The sequence below is a fragment of the Erythrolamprus reginae genome, chromosome 9 (genome assembly GCF_031021105.1).
Source record: "Erythrolamprus reginae isolate rEryReg1 chromosome 9, rEryReg1.hap1, whole genome shotgun sequence".
Classification (NCBI taxonomy): Eukaryota; Metazoa; Chordata; class Lepidosauria; order Squamata; family Dipsadidae; genus Erythrolamprus; species Erythrolamprus reginae.
In genome coordinates, this window is record NC_091958.1 from 46,477,515 (window position 1) to 46,499,794 (window position 22,280).

A 22,280-nucleotide genomic window follows, 5' to 3' on the forward strand; every position below is an offset into this window, starting at 1 on the left:
CATGTCTTCTTTCACTGTTTCTTTTGGCAAGGAAAACAGGAGGTTTAATCAGGGCATGTCTAGTCTGAAAACTGAACATGTTTCCATTTGGTGTGGTCTTCATACTTCACATCTGTTTGGGAAAACACACACTTGCCTATATGGTTCTTTTACTGCTGCATGCTTATCTGGTGATTTCCTACATCTTTTTAAACAACTGTTTTAGCCAGCAATATCAAGGTTTATCTTGGAAATCTCCATGACGCCAGATCTTCAATCTTTGCCTATTCTGAAGAGTGAATTGAATTCTGCTTCTGTATCTACCTTTTTAATGTATTTCATGGAGGTAGCGTGTTGTGGTTAGCTCTGGCCCAGCTCCTGCCCCAAAGACTGTGGATGTGGGGGAGACATCCACATGCTGCAGGCCTGTTGTGCTCTCGGTGGAATCTGCTGATGAAGGCTCCTCTGACCAAGAAGACATGAGTGACAGGGAGGAGGAGAGTGTGACAGACAGCTCAGAAGGAGATCAATTATCTAGCTCCTCCTTGGATTCAGAACAAGAGTTAATGATACAGCCACGCATGCGGAGAGCGATGCATAGGCAGCAACAACTGAGAGATTATTATCAAAGAAAATGAGGCCACCTGTGGTTGGGTGGGACTGTGGTCATTAGTGAGGCTGCTATAAAGAGCAGCCTGTGGGTTTGGCCATTGTGGAGGATTATCTGATCCTTGTGTTTCGTGACTGCTTTACTGACTTTGACCTTTTGTGTGCTGATTTTTCCCCGTTTTGAAACTAAGTTTCAAGTTTAGTTTCAAGTTTTATTGGATTTATATGCCGCCCCTCTCCGAAAACTCGGGGCGGCTAACAGCAATCATAGACAATATACAATAATAATCCAATACTAAAAGCAAATTAAAACCCCTTAATATAGAAAACCAAACATACATACAAACATACCATGCATACCATTGTAACGGCCTAAGGGGAGAAGAAATCTTAATTCCCCCATGCCTGGCAGCAGAGGTGGGTTTTAACTAGTTTATGAAAGGCAAGGAGGGTGGGGGCAATTCTAATCTCTGGGGGGAATTGGTTCCGGAGGGCCGGGGCCACCACAGAGAAGGCTCTTCCCCTGGGTCCCGCCAAGCGACATTGTTTAGTTGACGGGACCCGGAGAAGGCCCACTCTGTGGGACCTAACTGGTCGCTGGGATTCGTGTGGCAGAAGGCGGTCCCTAAACCAGGGCAAAATGTGTTTCACTTTGTGAAAAAAGAAGGACTGTGAATTGCCTCACAGCTGCAAGCTAAGTATCACAGAACTGATAAGGGACTTGTACAAATTACCAGTTTGTTTGGAAACAAATGCTCTTTGCTATACCAAAAGAGGGCTTGGTTTAAGTGAATTTTCATTATAAAGAACATTGTTTTGGATTTTCAAACGTGTGTGTCTGAAATTGTATCTGTGCATTTTTGGGAGGATTCTATCAGAGAGCCCGACAGAACATAGCTGGGAGGGAATTTGCAGGGAATTGGAAATGATGTGCTAAAGAGGAGTAATAAACCTCTGTTTCTGTAGCAGCACAACAATAGTCAGACAATAGTCAGACAGTTGTCGATGCCAGTGTGGCTCATGCTTTCAGATAGCAGTAGTGCGTGTCATGTGATAACTGATTTTGACTGTGGGACCATGATTTCATTGATGCCCCATTGAAATATTTTAATGCAGTGTTCATTCAGGCAATTATCTTCATCTTCTCACATAACACCAAAGGTAATACAGTTCTAGAGCGTGTTTTTAGGATTCCAGGAATCAATATTGACTTGGGAATGAACCATTAAAACAATAGTCCTGTGCAGCTTATTGGGAAGTCTGACTAAGCAGAGGCAACCAATTTGCTTATAATTGCAGTATTTCCAATATTCCTTGGCTTTGTCCTCTTCCAGCATAGGGAAGTTGGCTTTGCTCAAAGAAGTTCTAACAAGTCCATTCAGATCTTGAAAATGTTTGCTTAGAATGTATAGCTTATAATTGGCAATGTATCCTGAACTCTCTGGATTTCCTCCAATAAGCTTTTCATCCTAGTTTTCAAGCAGATTTTATTATAATCTCCTTTGCAGCCTGAAATGGATTATTCATCCTTTGCTTGTTGTGACTTGATTTTTTACTTCATATTAAAAATCAACAGTTTATTATTTGGGGGAAGGTTGACAAAAAAGCAAAACAAAAAACTCAAAACCATTCTGTATGATTTTGGCAGAATTGCTTGTGTACAAAAATTTTATTTGATAAAAAACTACAGGTCAAACAGTGATAGGTTCCAATTTTTGTAAAAAAGAGTTTTCTATATTCAATGTTTACTTCTTTCATTTCCGTCTTCCTATTTGACTGAAAACCTAAGAATCTGTGTTTTAACAATACAGTAGTATCAGATGGGATTGAAATATATTGTGTGAATAAAAAAAAGGTCCTTATTGAACATATTGAATATATATACGAACTTCAGATCGTGCAGAATGCAGCTGCGAGAGCAATCATGGGCTTCCCTAAGTATGCCCATGTCACACCAACACTCCGCAGTCTGCATTGGTTGCCGATCAGTTTCCAGTCACAATTCAAAGGGTTGATTATGACCTATAAAGCCCTTCATGGCACCGGGCCAGTTTAGCTCAGGGACCGCCTTCTGCCGCACGAATCCCAGCGACCAGTTAGCTCCCACAGAGTGGGCCTTCTCCGGGTCCCGTCAACTAAACAATGTCAGTTGGCGGGGCCCAGGGGAAGAGCCTTCTCTGTGGCGGCCCCGACCCTCTGGAACCAACTCCCCCAGAGATTAGAATAGCCCCCACCCTCCTTGCCTTTCGTAAGCTCCTCAAAACCCACCTCTGCCGTCATAATCTTTCCCCCTAGGCTTCTACAATTTATGCATGGTATGTTGGTATGTATGATTGGTTTTATAACAAGGGTTTTTAACTGTTGTAATATTGGATTTTTACATTCTGTTTTTTGTCACTGTTGTTAGCCGCCCCGAGTCTACGGAGAGGGGCGGCATACAAATCCAATAAATTAAATTAAATTAAATTAAATTAAATTAAATTAAATATATATATATATAAACTTGCAGCAACTCATTGCTCTGCTCTGTCTTTTGGGTTTCTTTAATGGAAGTTGATCTAGTGTATTTTTTTCCATTGCTGCCTTAGTTTGAAATACAGAGTGTGAAAACAATGTTGTATATCTTGTCAACGGGAATCCATTGTGTCATGAGGTATTGCCTTGTTTTTGTCATAGAAACCCAGGCTTAAATTTCATTTATCTTCTCAGCAGGAACTTAGGAAATGCAGCCTGTTAAGTTATCCAGAGTCCATAGGGAATTCAGCACAAATTAGAACTGATCTAAAAGGAAGTATGACATTTTCTGGCCTCTGAGCTAGCTGTTGTTTTATATAGTTGAGTACAAATCAACTGTTGGCGAGACCAGTCTTCCAAAAATATAATTCCTCTAAAGTCTTTCATCAAAAAGCTTTTAGTACTGATCCGAGATTTTGATTTTGAAAGTTGCTTTGCTTACAGTTAGTCTTCACATTTTTTTTACTTTTCAGGTTCCATTTTAAAAATCAATGTTTTTAACCTTTATCCATTGAGATGCAGTTCTTGTTTAAATGAGGAAAACACAAATTGTTGCTAATAAATTGATCACCTGGCATGCAAGGCTATCTTTTAAATCCAGTTCTGTCATTTTAAATGTTTAAATTTATCTATCTATCTATCTATCTATCTATCTATCTATCTATCTATCTATCTATCTATCTATCTATCTATTAGATTTGTATGCCGCCCCTCTCTGTAGACTCGGGGCGGCTCACAACAATAACAAGAACAATGTAAGAACAAATCTAATAATTTAAAAAACACTAAAAACCCCATTATTAAAAGCAAACACACACACAAACATACCATGTATAAACTATATAGGCCCGGGGGAGATGTGTCAGTTCCCCCATGCCTGATGGCAGAGATGGGTCTTAAGAACTTTACGAAAGGCAAGGAGGGTGGGGGCAGTTCTAATCTCCGGTGGGAGCTGGTTCCTCAAGAAGCCTTCCCTGGACCCAGCCGTGCTTAATAACTACCGTCCAGTCTCCAATCTTCCCTTTATGGGGAAGGTTGTTGAGAAGGTGGTGGCACTCCAACTCCAGCGGTCCTTGGAAGAAGCCGATTATCTAGGTCCCCAGCAGTCGGGTTTCAGGCCCGGCTACAGCATGGAAACTGCTTTGGTCGCGTTGATGGATGATCTCTGGCGGGCCCAGGACAGGGGCTTGTCCTCTGTCCTGGTGCTTCTTGACCTCTCAGCGGCTTTCGATACCATCGACCATGGTATCCTTCTGCGCCGGCTGGAGGGGTTGGGAGTGGGAGGCACTGTTCTCCAGTGGTTCTTCTCCTACCTCTCTGGTCGGTCGCAGTCGGTGTTAGTGGGGGGTCAGAGGTCGACCTCTAGGTCTCTCCCTTGTGGGGTGCTTAAATGTTTAATGATTGTTATTTAAACCACACTTTTTTGATCAATGCTGTTCCATGATATAAAAACAAAATGTGTGGTGAAATTCACTGTAAATTAAATTCATTCGGGGTCCAATATGGTAACAATTGAGGGGGAGGAAACTGTGATATGTGAATCATTTTGCCAACCCCTGTCATTTATCTTCTAAGCAGTGACGTCTCTTAGCTTATAAGAAATGAGGAGGCAGAACTTGTATGTGCTATTTCCCATTTAGCCTGTCATTGTCCTCAGGACTGCCAGTTCCCACAATCCCAGCAATCCCCAGGCATCTGTCAGTGTCTGCAAGGAACAAATTTCAAATATTAAAGCATGTGAAAAGACCCACGGGCCAAGCTCCAGTGGTCTCCAGAGAACTGACCTCTAAAATCAACTCTCGACTGACATTTTCACAGGCTTCTTAAAGGAATTTCTGTAGAGTCATTCCTTTTGGTAAACACTTAAGCTAAATCTCTGTCACTTTTAGTGAGATTTATTAAGGACCCTGCCCCCTCGCTTTAACAAAATAACCAGAAATGCAACCAATGTCCAAATTTTAAAAGTAAAAGCATCCATCCATCCATCTATCCTTCCATCCATCCATCCATCCATCCATCCATCCATCCATCCATCCAAGTATTTAATGTGTAAATTTCCAGACCTTTTTTTGTGTGTGTGTGTGTGTGTGTATAAAAACATTGTTTATTTGGAAATCAGTTTAGCATGGTTGTTTTGTTTTCTGTTTTTAAGATGAACATTTCCCCAGAGGATGTCATTCAATTCAGGATGTTCCTTTTCCTGGAGTATTAAAAAAATCTTGAGCGTAGTGATTGGATGAATGAAATTTCAAACATTTCAGTACAACGGCTTTTAAGAATGCCACGATGCTAATATCCTATAAATGACCTAAAAGCAAACAGTAACAGGAAATAACTTCCAATGAGTCGGACTGTTTTTCCTTCATGTGAAAAATGAGTTGCCGCTTAATATATTCAACCGAGGCAGTAAATAAAACACAGAAATAAAGTGGGTCTGTGAATAAACTTCTCGTGAGGATTGTGGGATATTTATGATTGGGCAGAATGGAGAAGCTTGACATTATGTTTGGTAAGCAAATGTTAAGATGGGTGGTTTATTTGTTAAACACTTATGGGGGAAAGCCCGTTTAAATGCAACATCAAAGTGAGAGTGGCAGTAGATTTTTTAGACATTTGTCTCACACCGTGAGGTCATTGGAGTATCATCTTCCTTAGGGCAAATAGCAGCCTGGAGGAGGGAGAATTTTAAACAAGAACTCTGTGTGTTTGTGTATGAGAGAGAGGGAGAGAGAGAGAGAAAAAGAAAAAAGAAAGAGAGAGATTTCTTCTGCCCACTGAACAAGTCTGATTTTTACTACAGTATATGGTATGTTTACTGCTTTTGAAGGAAAGTGGGATATTGATGTAATGCCTAGGTACAATAAGTTTAATTAAGTTTAAGTTTAATTGGATTTGTATGCCGCCCCTCTCCGAGGACTCAGGGCGGCTCACAGCATATAAAAGAGACAGTAGTAAACAATCCAATTAATATACATAAAAAATAATCCTTAAAATTCTGTTTTTTTTTTAAAAAAAAATTCCATTAACAATTCATTCAACAATCATACTATGGAAACCATTGTACTCTTAGTTGTAGTCTTTCAGCTGTGGCGAGGGGGGCATTTGCCCAGGTTCGCCTGGTGCGCCAGTTGCGGCCCTATTTGGACCAGGAGTCATTACTCACAGTCACTCATGCCCTCATCACCTCGAGGCTCGACTACTGTAACGCTCTCTACATGGGGCTACCTTTGAAAAGTGTTCGGAAACTTCAGATCGTGCAGAATGCAGCTGCGAGAGCAATTATGGGCTTCTCTAAGTATGCCCATATTACTCCAACACTCCGCAGTCTGCATTGGTTGCCGATCAGTTTCCGGTCACAATTCAAAGTGTTGGTTATGACCTATAAAGCCCTTCATGGCACCGGACCAGAATATCTTCGGGACCGCCTTCTGCCGCACGAATCCCAGCGACCGGTTAGGTCCCACAGAGTCGGCCTTCTTCGGGTCCCGTCGACTAAACAATGTCATTTGGCGGGACCCAGGGGAAGAGCCTTCTCTGTGGCGGCTCCGACCCTCTGGAACCAGCTCCCCCCTGAGATTAGGATTGCCCCCACCCTCCCTGCCTTTCGTAAACTCCTTAAAACCCACCTCTGCCATCAGGCATGAGGGAACTAAAACATTTCCCCCTTGCCCATGTTGTTTTGCCGTTTGATTGATTGTATGCTTGTTTTTTATATATATATTGGGATTGTTTTATGAATTTATTAACTTAAAATTGTAATTGGATTGGTGGGCATTGGATTTGTCACTACCGTGTTTCCCCGAAAGTAAGACAGTGTCTTACTTTCTTTTTACCCCCAAAAGCCCCACTACGTCTTACTTTCGGGGTATGTCTTACATTGGAAAAAAATTGAAAGGGTCGCGTTCCCGAAGGCATCTCCCCAGAGTCCAGAAGAGCAGCCGCGGGACAGGAGCCTCATGAGCCCTTTTCCAAGTTCAACCTCAGGGCTCCAAGCGGCGTGCACGCGTGGAGCCACAGACGCGTGTCGGGGAAGCGTGTGTCTGGAGGGGAGGAGCCGCTCTGCGCAGTTGGGCAGCCCCACCTGCCTGCCGGAAAGGAGGCGGGCGAAGGAGGGCGCAGCTCCGGCCGCTCGCCTCGGAGCCGGTCGGCCTCGCTGGCCGCTGGCAGCCAAGCCTCGGCAGGACTCGGTTGCTGGGACGAGCACCTTCACTGCAGGCCGCCGCCCGCTCGGCTCGCTTCGGACCAGCGCCGTCCTTCGCTTTGCCAAGCCGGGGAAGAGGCAGTGGCGCCGCGGCGAGGCGAAGGCGAGGGACGCGCGGGGAGCTTGGAAGCGATGTCATCGGGCTCCCCCCCCGGCAATACCCCTGTGTTTCCCCGAAAGTAAGACATATGTCTTACTTTCGGGGTACGGCTTATATTAGCCGACCTCCCTGAAACCCCCGATACGTCTTACAATCGGGGGTGTCTTACTATCGGGGAAACAGGGTATGTACTGTTTTTTGCTATTGTTGTGAGCCGCCCCAAGTCTGCGGAGAGGGGTGGCAAATATATCCAATAAATCTAATCTAATCTAATCTAATCTAATAAAACTAAAATGTTAATTTTTAAAACCTGAATACACTGTACTTTTGGTTTCTATCCATCAGTTAAACCAAGAAACATTTTAGGGTACATTCGTAAGACTTTGTCAGATAAATGCTTTTAGAATGTCCCTCTTCCTCATTCCCAATTGAGGAAAGGATGCTGGGTGTTTTTCTTTTTTACATATTGGCATAAAACGTAAATAATATTGTTTCCTTGATAGAAAGTCCCATGAAAAAAAAGGGGGGAAAAAAGAAAAGAAGTAGGAGAAATTGAAAAACTTATCTGTTTGGAAAAGAACTTCAAGTATCAGTTTATGGATTCTGTCTAGAATCAACAGTAAGGTTTGTGCTCCAAGAAGTGGAGCTTATTAACTCGTGATCAAGAGGTACAGTATATAAACTTCCTGTCGTTTGTGTCCTCTTTAGCTTTACTATAATTTCATTTAAAAGAGCCTTCCATCATTAGCGCTGCTCAAAAGTTGGGAAGTCAATTTGAGCAATCCTGAGTAATCTCTTTTATCTGGAAGGACTGAGTTAGTAGTTTTCCAGCAAATGTCATAGTTGCTCAACCAGTTTCACCATCCCCGGATGGAATAATCGGTTTCTTTCAGGCAGTAGAGTAATCTTTCTTTAGATTGTGTGTCTCTAAATAAATTCTATTATTAACAGACCAAAGCTCTTCTTGACATGATGTAATCTTCATTTCTGCATTCTATGAAGCTGAGCTGTGTGATCTGAGGGCATTGCAAAAACATCTTATTAGCCTATTATCTAGCAGCTATGTAAATATTTTAAATGAACAAATAAATCTTGAACAGATATGCGATAGTGGCATGTCAAGATGAATACTGTACTAACTCTATATCCAATATCTTCTTTAAAACTTCCAGTGTTGGAGCATTCACAACTTCTGGAGGCAAGCTGTTCCACTGATTAATTGTTCTAATTGTAAGCAAATTTCTCCTTAATTCTAAGTTGCTTCTCTCTTTGATTAGTTTCCACTCATTGCTTCTTGTTCTATCTTCAGTTGCCTTGGGGAATAGTCTCCAAATAGTTCTCTGTGGCATCCACTGAGATATTGGAACACTGTTATCATGTCTCACCTAGTCCTTCTTTTCATTAAACTAGACATACCCAGTTCCTGCAATCACTCTTCATATGTTTTAGCCTCTGTTCTGCCCGCGTGTCCCAACCACCCGTAATTACAGGGTAATTAGTCCAGGAAGACACACACCACACGATAGAAGGAAAACCAAAAGTCTTTATCAACAGAAAAACAGAAACTGCTCCCTTTTTAAATGTCAAGGGGATTTTCTGATACACACAAGGCACAGGTGAAATGCAATCCAATTTCTCACCCAATAACTGGGAAATTGAGTCCAATTCTAAACTGCAGAAAGTCCACACACAAACTTGAACAGGGAAACGGCAAAAAACACGACCTTGACGAAACTATGAATCAGATAAACTTCCACAAGGCTAAACCAGCACGCTGTTCTTTTTATCTGTAGCACTAATTACAGCAGCCCCACCCAACCACAGGTGGCCTCACTTATCTCCTGTAATAATCCTTCAGTTGTTCTCTTCTATGCATCACTCTACGCATGCATAGATCTGTCATAAGTTCTTGTTCAGAATCCAGGGATGATAAGGATGATTGATCTCCTCCTGGGCTGTCTGCCAAACTCCCCCCTTCCCTGCTACTCACGCTTCCTTCATCAGAGGAGCCTTCGTCGGGAGATTCTATCGGGAGCAAAACAGACCTGTGGCATGTGGATGTTTCCCCCACATCCACCTCCACCTTCCTTGGGGCAGGAGCTGGGCCAGAGCCAACCACAACAGCCTCTAGCCCCTAAGACAAATTCCTTGTGTGGAATTATTGGCCAATTCCTTGGCCAATAAAGAATTCTATTATATGGGATATAGCAGTGACTAAGTTGGGATACAATGCATTTTAGAAACATATTTTAAAGTATTTTTTGCCACCGCAGAGGAAGCAAAATAAGAATCTAAGATGATACCAGGGCAATTTAAAAGCATCTCCCAAAACTTGGTATCCTACAGTGGCCACTAACATAAATCCAGGAAGTATAGAAATAATTGCCATTTCCCCCCAGATGGTTCCATCCACACCACAAATAATTTAAAAAAAAATTATTATGGAAACATTATTGTAGTCACCACGGATAACCTTCTATCTTCTTTCAAGTGAGCATCTCTAATCCCCTCTGCTGGCATGAGATTCTATTTATTTATTTATATTTATATCTATATTTTATTTATTTATTCATTCATTCATTCATTCATTCATTCATTCATTTATTTATTTATTGGATTTGTATGCCGCCCCTCTCCGCGGATTTACCTTTATGTTAAGAAAGGCTTAAATCTCCTTATGATTTAGTTTAGGGGAGAATTCTGAAGAACAGAGACAGGAAATCCTTGTAAATACAGTGGCACCTCTACTTAAGAACTTAGTTTGTTCCATGACCAGGTTCTAAAGTAGAAAAGTTTGTAAGCAGAAGCAATTTTTCCCATAGGAATCAATGTAAAAGCAAATAATGCATGCAAACCCATTAGGAAAGAAATAAAAGCTCAGAATTTGGGTGGGAGGAGGAGGAAGAAGAGGAGGAGGAGGAGGAGGAGGAGGAGGAGGAGGAGGAGGAGAGTCGCTCCCGAAGGAAGAAAGTGAGGTGAGGGGAATAAAAAAAATCCAAAACTTTAAGGCTTTAAAAAAAAAGGGACTCTGAGGCAGCGAGGAGGAGCATGCGCCTCCCATACACCCGGCGCAAGGCTGCCTCCCATACACTGCGCCAGAGAGAGAAACCCAGGCTGGCGAGATGGGGAGCACCACCGAAAGGCTCCTCTGGCAGCTGAGAAAAGCCTGAGATGGCCGGGATTAAAGGGGGAATGATAGCAGCCAGGCCTTTGTGCCGCTCTCAAATTTGCTGGGAAATTTTTCGAAGGCTCAGGTTCTTAAGTAGAAAACAGTTCATAAGAAGAGGCAAAAAAAATCTTGAACACCCGGTTCTTATCTAGAAAAGTTCTTAAGTAGAGGCGTTCTTAGATAGAGGTACCACTGTATGTGTTACGAGTCATACATGGTATTTTACAATTCTAGCCTATTTCCTTCCTCCTTTCTAAGCAAAGAAACCCTAGCATTTAATTGTGAGGGAACTATATTCAAAACGGAAAGGGGAATGAGTAGCTGCTTAAACAGCGTGATGCTGTACAGTAGAAATCCTGGGGATTTTTGCGTTTCTGCTTTTTTTCTGTGCTCTCTCTCTCTGTCTCTATATTTTTTAGAATTCTACAGAAAAATCCAGTGTTTTTATGATTGATCTAGATTGCACAAGAGTATTCTAAGTAAATAAATAGAAGCCTTCTAATTGAAGTACGATAGAGGAATAATATGCATTCCTCGTCAGTACTATAAAAAGGAAAGGAAGTGGTCTTTATTTAAATACTTTATTTAAGACTTACACTTGCAATAAACACATTGATACTTACACAATTATGCTCAGTTTCTGTTTTGTTTTGTTTCTGCTTCTTTTTAAACCCACCAATTTGAAACATGGTTCCTCTGTGAACCTGAAAATTCAGTAGTGATTAAGATGCTTTCTTAATTTTTCCCGTAAAACTGTCCTTATTTACTTAACTGCATATTTATATCATCCTTTTCCCTTGGTGAGTTCAAAGGCAGCCTACCATCCAGAATTACATCTCCGGTGAGATGGGCAGTATATAGAGTTAATAAAATAGAATAGAATAGAATTTTTATTGGCCAAGTGTGATTGGACACACACAAGGAATTTGTCTTGGTGCATGTGCTCTCAGCATACATAAAATAAAATATACATTTGTCAAAGTCATGTGGTACAACACTTAATGATTGTCATAGGGGTCAAATAAGCAATGAAGAAGCAATATTAATAAAAATCTTAGGATATAAGCAACAAGTTACAGTCATACAGTCAATATGGGAGGAAATGGGTGAAAGGAATGATGAGAAAAACTAGTAGAATAGAAGTGCAGATTTAGTAGAAAGTCTAACAGTGTTGAGGGAATTATTTGTTTAGTAGAGTGATGGCGTTCGGAAAAAAACTGTTCTTGTGTCTAGTTGTCTTGGTGTGCAGTGCTCTGTAGCGACGTTTTGAGGGTAGGAGTTGAAACAATTTGTGTCCAGGATGTGAGGGGTCAGTAAATATTTTCCCTGCCCTCTTTTTGACTCGTGCAGTATGCAGGTCCTCAATGGAAGGCAGGTTAATTAATAAATTAATAACAAAATAATGTCCACCTGCAATTTTTCAATTACTCTTTAAAGTCACATAGGCTTTGAGTGACTTGCAACTATATCACATCGGCTCTCATTTGTTTTTCATCTTCAGCTGGAAAAACAAATGAGGCTTGGCCAAAGGAAACCCCTACACGTGAGAATTAATGATGCTTAGACCCTTTGCTCTGAAGACCAATGCTGCTAGAAATATCTTTTTAATATTTACATTTACAGTGTTCCCTCGATTTTCGCGGGTTCGCACTTCACGAAAAGTCTATACCACGGTTTTTAAAAAATATTAATTAAAAAATACTTCGCAGTTTTTTCCCCTATACCAAGGTTTTTCCCGCCTGATGACGTCATATGTCACTGCCAAACATTTTTTAGTAAACTTTAATAAATAAATATGATGAGTAATAATCTAAGTGGTTGCTAAGGGAATGGGAAATCACAATTTAGGGGTTTAAAGTGTTAAGGGAAGGCTTGTGATACTGTTCATAGCCAAAAATAGTGTATTTACTTCCACATCTCTACTTTGCGGAAATTCGACTTTCGTGGGTGGTCTCAGAACGCAACCCCCGCGAAAAGTGAGGGAACACTGTATTACATTTATTTATTACATCTCTGTTCTCCTTGTCCAGCAGTTAAAGAATTAAATAAACCCTTTTCCTTTTAATTGGAAAGTTTAATTACATTTTAATTGGAAGGTTCAGGGCTTGACTCTAAACTTGAGTGGCTCTTCAATGATGGTTTTTTTTTTTCATGGGAGAATTTCTCTGTGGCTGGACAGATAATATTGTCTGTATCTTGACATTCTGAGCCAACACAGAATTGATCATTATTTTCTACGTTGCATCATCCTGGTATATTCAGAATGATTCATTGGGTTGCGAGGTATCTGCTTTTGGTTTAAAACGCTTTGAATTCCATTATTTCTCTTCTCCATAGTTTTTGTACTTCTCAGAGTCTGCATGCTTTGAAAATATGTCATCACCCACATAAGTAAAATCTCTGGGGTTCTTTTCTCTCCCAGGTAAATTCCACTTTCATTTCCTTGGTTAAAAAAAAAGAGAGAGCAAAGCTTGTCTTTATTTTAGGACACCTGATGGAAACCCATTCTACAATTTCTTCTTTAAAATGCATTTGAAAAAATACTTCATGTTTTGGAGAAAAAAAATGAAATGGCAGCGTCTCTTTGCACTAAGCAAGCAGTCAAAAGAAAAATCTTCGGCTGTTGCAATTATGCCAGCATTTCCATTAAGGCAGGAATAACTTCACTTGCACGAATGCCAGGCCTTCTGTCAAACTGTGCTGTTAATGTTACTTGATAAAATGTTCTTGCTTTGAAACGGTGTGGTGAAAATTGGCACACCTGGTATCTTTTCAAATAACGGCCTTCTTCCTTAAAATGTGTCTTCTGTATGTTTTTTTTAAAATACCTATACACTGGAATGCTTAATGAAAATAGCAATAGCTGTTAGACTTGTATGCCACTTACACTGCTTTATAGCCCTCTCTAATTTTAGTGTGTGATTTTAGTGCTGCACGAATCCCAGCGACCAGTTAGGTCCCACAGAGTGGGTCTTCTCCGGGTCCTGTCAACTAAACAATGCCGCTTGGCAGGACCCAGGAGAAGAGCCTTCTCTGTGGCGGCCCTGGCCCTCTGGAACCAACTCCCCCCAGAGATTAGAATTGCCCCCACCCTCCTTGCCTTTCGTAAGCTACTTAAAACCACCTCTGCCGCCAGGCATGGGGGAATTGAGATACCCTTTCCCCCTAGGCCTTTACAATTTTATGCATGGTATGTCTGTATGTATGTTTGGTTTTTAATTATAATGGGTTTTAATTGTTTTTAATATTGGTTATACGCTGTCTTATTATTGCTGTTAGCCGCCCCGAGTCTCCGGAGAGGGGCGGCATACAAATCAAATCAAATCAAATCAAATAAATAAATAAATAAAATAAATAAATAAATAAATAAATAAATTTATTAATGCAAAAACAGTCATCCTCAAGTATGATTAAATGACCTTATGGATTCTGTTATAAGGAATGCATTCAGCTTCTGTATACTGTATTGTAACATTCAAATGCAGCTAACCTTTGCATTCCAGAGTTGTCCTCTGAATCAGTAATAGAGGGCTAAGTGTTGTTTCATTGTCTGCTTGTTTTATATATTTAGTGTTCAAACTAACCATTTGGTGATTATGTTGCAAAAGAAAAAAAAGAATTCGGCTCCTATTTGAGAGTGAACTACTATCATTTAATTTGTTTTCAGATTCAGTTTTTCCTAGATTTGAAGAGCCACCTTGATTTACATATTCAAATTACAGAACAATTCATGCAAAACTCTATGCTAGGAAAAGATGTCTACATCAGCAACAGGGTTTTTCTCTTGTTCCTAGATTTTAAAAAATAACACACTGCAGAAATAGAGAACAACAAAGAATCAAACACATTGACAAAATTGAACGGGTCCAAAGACGGGCTACAAGAATGGTGGAAGGTCTTAAGCATAAAACGTATCAGGAAAGACTTAATGAACTCAATCTGTATAGTCTGGAGGACAGAAGGAAAAGGGGGGACATGATCGGAACATTTAAATATGTTAAAGGGTTAAATAAGGTTCAGGAGGGAAGTGTTTTTAATAGGAAAGTGAACACAAGAACAAGGGGATACAATCTGAAGTTAGTTGGGGGAAAGATCAAAAGCAACGTGAGAAAATATTATTTCACTGAAAGAGTAGTAGATCCTTGGAACAAACTTCCAGCAGACGTCGTTGGTAAATCCACAGTAACTGAATTTAAACATGCCTGGGATAAACATATATCCATTGTAAGATAAAATACAGGAAATAGTATAAGGGCAGACTAGATGGACCATGAGGTCTTTTTCTGCCGTCAGTCTTCTATGTTTCTATGTTTCTACATAAAATAAAATAATTGTCTGTAGAGTAATTTTTGTACGTTGAGTTGGGAGAGCCTCATTTTCAACTGTGGTTGGAACAGAGATAATGTATACAGTTAGTTCATTCCCATTTACCTGGTATAGGATCAAATTATGTATTTTTCTTAACTGGTTTTTGCCATAGTTGACAGTTCCATCTTGAACACAGTGCACAATAAAAGGCTTTGGCTATGCTCAACAGAAAGCAAATTCTTAATTTGGAAATCCATAACTTGATTGTGGCCAGAGCTACTTGAAACCCTTTGCTATCATGTGGCATTCTTTTTTTTTTACATTTTTTTCCAGCCTAATAAAATACAAAAACAAAAAAGGAAAGACAGAAAATAAGAAATAAAGAAATATATTTTATTTTAAAAGTGGGGGACCGCATACAGTCATGTTTTCTATCCTTCCTTCTGTCAAATAAATATAATCTTAAACCTTTTCCAAACCTCTTTATCCATATACAGATTCCAGTCTTTGGGGGAAAAGGTCTATCCTTTTTTTTTCTTGAACCAAATCAGCTTCAACATTTCTGCAAGCTCAGTTAACTTTTTACGAATGTGGCATTCTTAAAATGGTAACAAATGGTAACTTAAAATGGTAACAAACACACAAATCCAATTAATAAAATAATAAAATAGAAATAAATATTTAATTATCATTAGTTAGGGGAAAGATCAAAAGCAACATGAGAAAATATTATTTTACTGAAAGAGTAGTAGATCCTTGGAATAAACTTCCAGCAGACATGGTAGATAAATCCACAGTAACTGAATTTAAACATGCCTGGGATAAACATATATCCATCCTAAGATAAAATACAGAAAATAGTATAAGGGCAGACTAGATGGACCATGAGGTCTTTTTCTGCCGTCAGACTTCTATGTTTCTATGTTTCTATCTTAATCTGTATTTTTTTCAAGAAGGCATTAAATGTGAAGGAGAATTTAGATTTAAAGTATGTCCTGCACTGAACCAGGCACTCTTTTGGTGATAACTGCCTATATTCATCTGTACCGTGCTGGGTATATATTCAGAAGAGTTTCATACAAGGAAAATAATCTTGTTTCCATGGAGACTTTGAACTGTTCTTCTGCAAATTGTGTTGCGATCATTCTGTTTGACTAATTTTACTTCAGATTTCCTTTATTTATAGTGTTTTGTTCAATTGTTGATTTGTTTATAATTGCTAAGATTTAAATTATACTGTATAATTTTTGAGCGTCTAACATTGATTTCCCAATGTTCATAAAAAATTACTGAAGAATTTGTTTGTAAATCACTATATATAGATTTATTTATTTATTTATTTATTATTTAGATTTGTATGCCGCCCCTCTCCAAAGACTCGGGGCGGCTCACAACACGATAGAACAAATCATAAATAATCCAAATAACTTTAAAATATTTAAGATTAAAAAAGAGCCCCATATACTAACAGACACACACACAAGCATACCATATATAAATTGAACATGCCCGGGGGAGGTGTTTCAATTCCCCCATGCCTGACGGCAAAGGTGGGTTTTAAGGAGTTTACGGAAGGCAGGAAGAGTAGGGGCAGTTCTAATCTCTGGGGGGAGTTGGTTCCAGAGAGTCGGTGCCGCCACAGAGAAGGCTCTTCCCCTGGGGCCCGCCAACCGACATTGTTTAGTTGACGGGACCCGGAGAAGGCCCACTCTGTGATGCACTTGTGGGTTGGAAGCAAAGACGTTGAATTGAAAAATCAATTCATTATGATGTGTTTATGTATTTAATGACTAACAGAGTCTAAAGGAGCTCACCTATGTATTGAGAAAGCTAGAGAGATGGATCTAATCAGAATATTGGCTAGACTTGTAGTGAGGTCTAGCCATAGTCATTAATGGTCTTATGTATGCATGCTTTGGTAAGTGCCAGCCTCTGATTCCAATTCAATTCTAATTTTATTTGTAGAAGTGAGAAGCTGGCTTTGTTTTTATTAACAAGAAAGGATCTATACAAATCCCTTGTGCATTCTTAGAAACAGGATCATGGATGCATGACTCCCACCCAAAACTGTAGAATAAGGTTCTGGCAATATCTCTCTGATTCAGAAACTCATTGTTTTGGAAATTCCACATCATTATGTTTCCCATATGGACCACGTGCCAAACTTGGACTGGAAAGGCAAATGGATCATTTAAGAACCACTTCTAGTTCTGAGGATTTATTTCCAGAAATTGCGAAACAGAACAATACGTGGTAGTTCGTGAATAATAGGTTTCTCCAGAAAGTTTTGGTTTTGGGGTTGGTGCATTTGATAGAATAGAATGGAATAGAATTTTTATTGGCCAAGTGTGATTGGACACACAAGGAATTTGTCTTGGTGCATATGCTCTCAGCGTACATAAAATAAAATATACATTTGTCAAGAATCATGTGGTACAACACTTAATGATTGTCATAGGGGTCAAATAAGCAATGAAGAAGCAATATTAATAAAAATCTTAGGATATAAGCAACAAGTTACAGTCATACAGTCAACATGGGAGGAAGTGGGTGAAAGGAATGATGAGAAAAACTAGTAGAATAGAAGTGCAGATTTAGTAGAAATCCTTATTTCAGAAATGTGTCCATCCTCCTCTTTGCAAATCACGTTAAGAGAAGCTAAAGAGCCTCCAGGAGCGATAAAAGAGGTAGCAGTGGAAACCAATTGATGAATCAGTATTTTGTAACAAGCCACAATTTCACATTCTTTCCCATCAGTACACAGAATATCTGAACGTAGGCATCTGCCAGGGGTCAAACACTGAGTTAAAGAATATTTTTTATTGTTGGTATTCTGTACTTCTTATTGCTAAACAAATAAATAAACTATTTTATGTGATTGGAGACTTGATCAGTGATTGTGTTATTGTGGGCTTAGAGTTTTATTCTGGAATTGATTCTCTTGGAGGAGCCTTACTTATTAATATGCATTGATTGTGATGTCATTTTATGGCTGATGACAAATTATTGTCTCGTCTGCCTTCAGTCAACCAAATAGGCTGTCTACAAACAACTAAGTAACTAAATTCCAGGTGACTTCAGGGCATTGCTGTCTCTAGGTCATCTACAAAATGACTTATTTACAATAAAAAGTACTAAGTCTGATGCTTCAGTTGAATTAATTTGCTGCTAGTGATCTATATCTTGCCTGTAGAAGCCAAACATGTCCGAAAATCTCTTTAGCTCCCAAAATTATTGACTTTGTTTGTTTTGCCAATGAAAAGTTTTGTGGTCAGTTAGCTTAAACAAGCTTCTTCTATTACTACTACTTCTACTACTTAAACTAATACAGGGCTACCAAGCTGGAATAGAACCCAAGAATACATTAATTTGACAGGAGGAATGATTGGACACAACCGTCCTCGCTGAGAGACTGAGTAAAAGCTGTCAAGCATAGTGACAAGGGCGGGACCTAAACAGCTTTTGACAGACTCAGTCCAATCACAAAGCAGATGCATTTAACCCAGTCCTGGACGCTATATCTACCTTGAGAGAGAACAAGACATCTCAACTCAACCATTGCATGATTGCATGATTTTAATCAAATATATGTCCATAAATTCATCTGGTACTTATTGATGCTCATTCTGGGAAGCCTTAGAAAAGACAATAAAAAATTGAACGAGCAATTAAAGGATTGTCCCTGTTGCTTCAGTTTTGGAATGGCTTCATAAAGGGATCTACATTTTGATTTTGCTATTTATACCCGCTTTGGAAAACATTTGTCTTGTGTTTCCTGTTTCACTTTAAATTATTCTGGCAAAGCTTGATGGTAACTCCATTGGAATAAAAATAGCATTAGCTAATTTGTAGGTGATGACCTTGGTTAGAAGAAAGTAATTATTTCTAAGTTTGTAAAAAAAAAAAGCTCTCGGAAGAGAAATAGCTACATTGAAAGATATGTGTAAAACTGCAATTCCTTTACAACATTCCTTGTATCAGTCCAAAGGCTTTTCAGTACATTCAGATACAGTAATTCATTCATTCTTTCTTTCTTTCTTTCTTTCTTTCTTTCTTTCTTTCTTGATTTGATTTGATTTGATTTGATTTGATTGCCGCCCCTCTCCGTACACTCGGGGCGGCTAACAACAGTAAAAAACAGCATATAACAATCCAATATTAAAACAGTTAAAAAACCTTATTATAAAACCAAACATACAGACAGACATACCATGCATACAATTGTAAAGGCCTAGGGGGAAAGAGTATCTCAGTTCCCCCATGCCTGGCAGCAGAGGTGGGTTTTAAGAAGCTTACGAAAGGCAAGGAGGGTGGGGGCAATTCTAATCTCTGGGGGGAGTTGGTTCCAGAGGGCCGGGGCCGCCACAGAGAAGGCTCTTCTCCTGGGTCCCACCAAGCGACATTGTTTAGTTGATGGGACCCGGAGAAGACCCACTCTGTGGGACCTAACTGGTCGCTGGGATTCGTGCAGCAGAAGGCGGTCCCTGAGATAATCTGGTCCGGTGCCATGAAGGGCTTTATAGGTCATAACCAACACTTTGAATTGTGACCGGAAACTTAATATGCTAAAAAGCGTGAAACCAGAATAGCTAATGTAGATTTAAAAAGAGATTTAAGATAATGCTAGATTTAAATTTGCCCTACTAATCTGAAAATATTGGACATATGGAGGGGTGAACTGTATGGAAAATAATTACTTTAATTTTTCTACATAAAATAATGGTTAAAGCTGACCTTTAAAAAATTAACTCTTTATGAATGGGCTTAAATGTAAATATATAATTTATTATTGTGATTCTATGTTTCTATGGTTCCATACAATACTGATTTTTTGTATTAGTAGCTGAATTAAAATGTGAACCCAGAACATAGGTGTAATTGTGTCTTGCATACCGAAAGATTAAGGAGCTTTTTATTGGGATTTTGTTTATATAACACAAAAGCATATAAAGACTTGCATCAAAGTTTAATAATTTATATGTCTTTGATAATGGGACATTAAAATCTAGAAAATTCAATGGAATTTTTTTAAGTGCTTCCCTTCTTAAAGCATGTTAAGAACCCAAGTCTCTGTTACATTAGCAAATTGTTATTTTTATCTGCTGAAGATAGGCAAAGCAGATATGTTACTTAACATCAACACTATATGCATATCTCTTGCAATTAAATATCTGGGCCAACAAATGCTTTCCTTAAAAAATGAACTTGTAAAAATAATCATCTGGAGTAATTGTCTCAGCATTACACTGATTCTGCCAAATTTGATGGAGGTCTCTGGGGTATTTGTTTGTTTTTTTACTGCAGTTGCCAGGAAGATTTTTATTTAGGTCTATTTCTAACTTTTTAATAGTTAGAGTTCTACTTCTCAAGCTCATAGTGAAGTAATGGGAAAGCGAACTTGATTTATGTATCAAAGGAGTTTTTGGTGAGTAAGAAATCACCCTACGGTATACAAAAGAGGGTTTTTGCAGTGATTCATCCCTTTAGGGTAGAAAGATGAGATCATCTCAGACACATATACTTGGTCAACATATGTTGTTGGCGTTACTAAAGGGGAGAATGGATTCAAAATATATGACTTGCATATTCTATATAGATCTATCAGGACACATTTTTCACAGTGACATATGGCCATCAGTCATGATAACCGTAATTAAAGCAAATTCATATTGTATAAATGAAGTTTGTGCAGATTACACAAACACACACACAAACACACACGGTAGAGGAAAAACCCTGTAAATCCATAGTGGAAGTCTTGTGGCAGAGAATACTGAAAATTTTGAGGGTCTGGGGATATTTTGTATTATAAAAGTTGCCCGTTTGCATGTTTTTTAAAAAAAATATTTCCCCCCCCCTCTGGTTGTGTGTGTGTGTGTGTGTGTGTATGTGTGTGTCTAATTAGTTACTCCCAATTATTTGTAGCCTGATGAACATCATTTACTCATTATTGACCAATTGACCATCTATTAAACTCTGAGTTGTTATGAGCCTGAGTTGCTGTTATTTCTGTTATCCAAATTTTCATTTGCCTCTACTTTTTCCAAGTACACATAGTCCTTGACGTATGGCCACGATTGAACCTTAAATTTCTGCTGCTAAATGAAACATTTGTTAAGTGAGCTTTGCTCCGTTTTACGACCTTTCTTGCCGGTGTTATTAAGTGAACGACAGCAGTTGTTAAGTAAATCTGGCTTCCCCATTGACTTTGCTTATCAGAGCACTACAAAATGTTCTGGGACGTTTTGCAGGACACGGCAACCATCATAAGCATGAAGATGTTGTACATGTTTACATGTTGTAAAGCATCCGAATGTAAATCACGTGACCACGGGATGCTGAAATGGTCGTAAGTGTGAAAAACAGTCATGAGTCTCTTTTTTTCAGTGCCACAGTAACTTTGAACGGTCACTAAATGAACTGTCGTAAGTCGAGTTCTTCCCCAATGACTCTTAATTTCACAAGAGATCTAGAGGGCCCCGAGCCGGTTATCCTGTTGGAAAGCTTTTGAGAACTATTTTTTTCTCTTCAGGTATTTGGGGCCAGGCTGTTCATGGATCTGAACATGTTTGGGATTTTGATTGTGATACAGTTTTAAGTGTCTGGTTTCTATCAAAGGACTAAAAAACAGACAAAAGGAGGAGAGTGTGAGGAACCAAGTCAAAATAACCCTGCCTTGATTCTGTTTCATATAAGAAGAGCAAAGGGAAACTCTAGCAGACTTTCATGCTTCTGTTATTGTACCCAGAACAATAAATAACTATTTTTGTGATTCTTGAGCTGCCTTTTTTCCCTGCTCTGGTTTATCTTAAAGAGGCGACAGTAATGTTATTTTCTGAGATACCCACAGTATTCTCAGAAGTTTTCTCCAACACCAAAGTTCAAAAGCATCAATACTTTTCACTCCATCTCTCCTAAGACCGTAATTTACATTATTTATACTAATTATAACTGGATTGATTAACTTGTGTGGAGAAGAAACCATGAATTTTGTAAAGGTATTGGATCAAGGCATAATATATTATATCGCTCCCAAAGTGGCCATAATAATTAGCTGGCAGTAGAGCAAAATAATCATTTCCTTTTCTCTCAGAAATTGGTTTTGGTTGTGCCACAATTATAATAAATTCCAGGGACCCATTAAGGAAACCTGTTTTCGCTGATTGGATGGCTTATTTTGGAGGCTGCTTTTGATTACTAACTGAAAAGATTAAAAGGATGCTTACACTGAAAATAAGAGATTAAAAAGCCCAAAGAGGAGAAGAAGTTGCTTCTCTGGAGTGATTTAATAAGGATAAGTGCTGCAGCACAAAGAAAGTATTAGAATTTTTCTGCTTAAAAAATTTCACACAAATTAAAAAAAAAAAGAAGAATAGAGGGACCATGAATAGAAGAGAGTT

At 39.1% G+C, this 22,280-nt stretch overlaps 1 protein-coding gene across 2 annotated transcripts in view; it reads left to right on the plus strand.

The window, feature by feature from the left end:
• The window catches only part of MRTFB (myocardin related transcription factor B), a 114,045-nt gene that overhangs the window by 31,160 nt on the left and 60,605 nt on the right, over positions 1-22,280 (plus strand). The gene's annotated exons all lie outside the window — the stretch shown is intronic.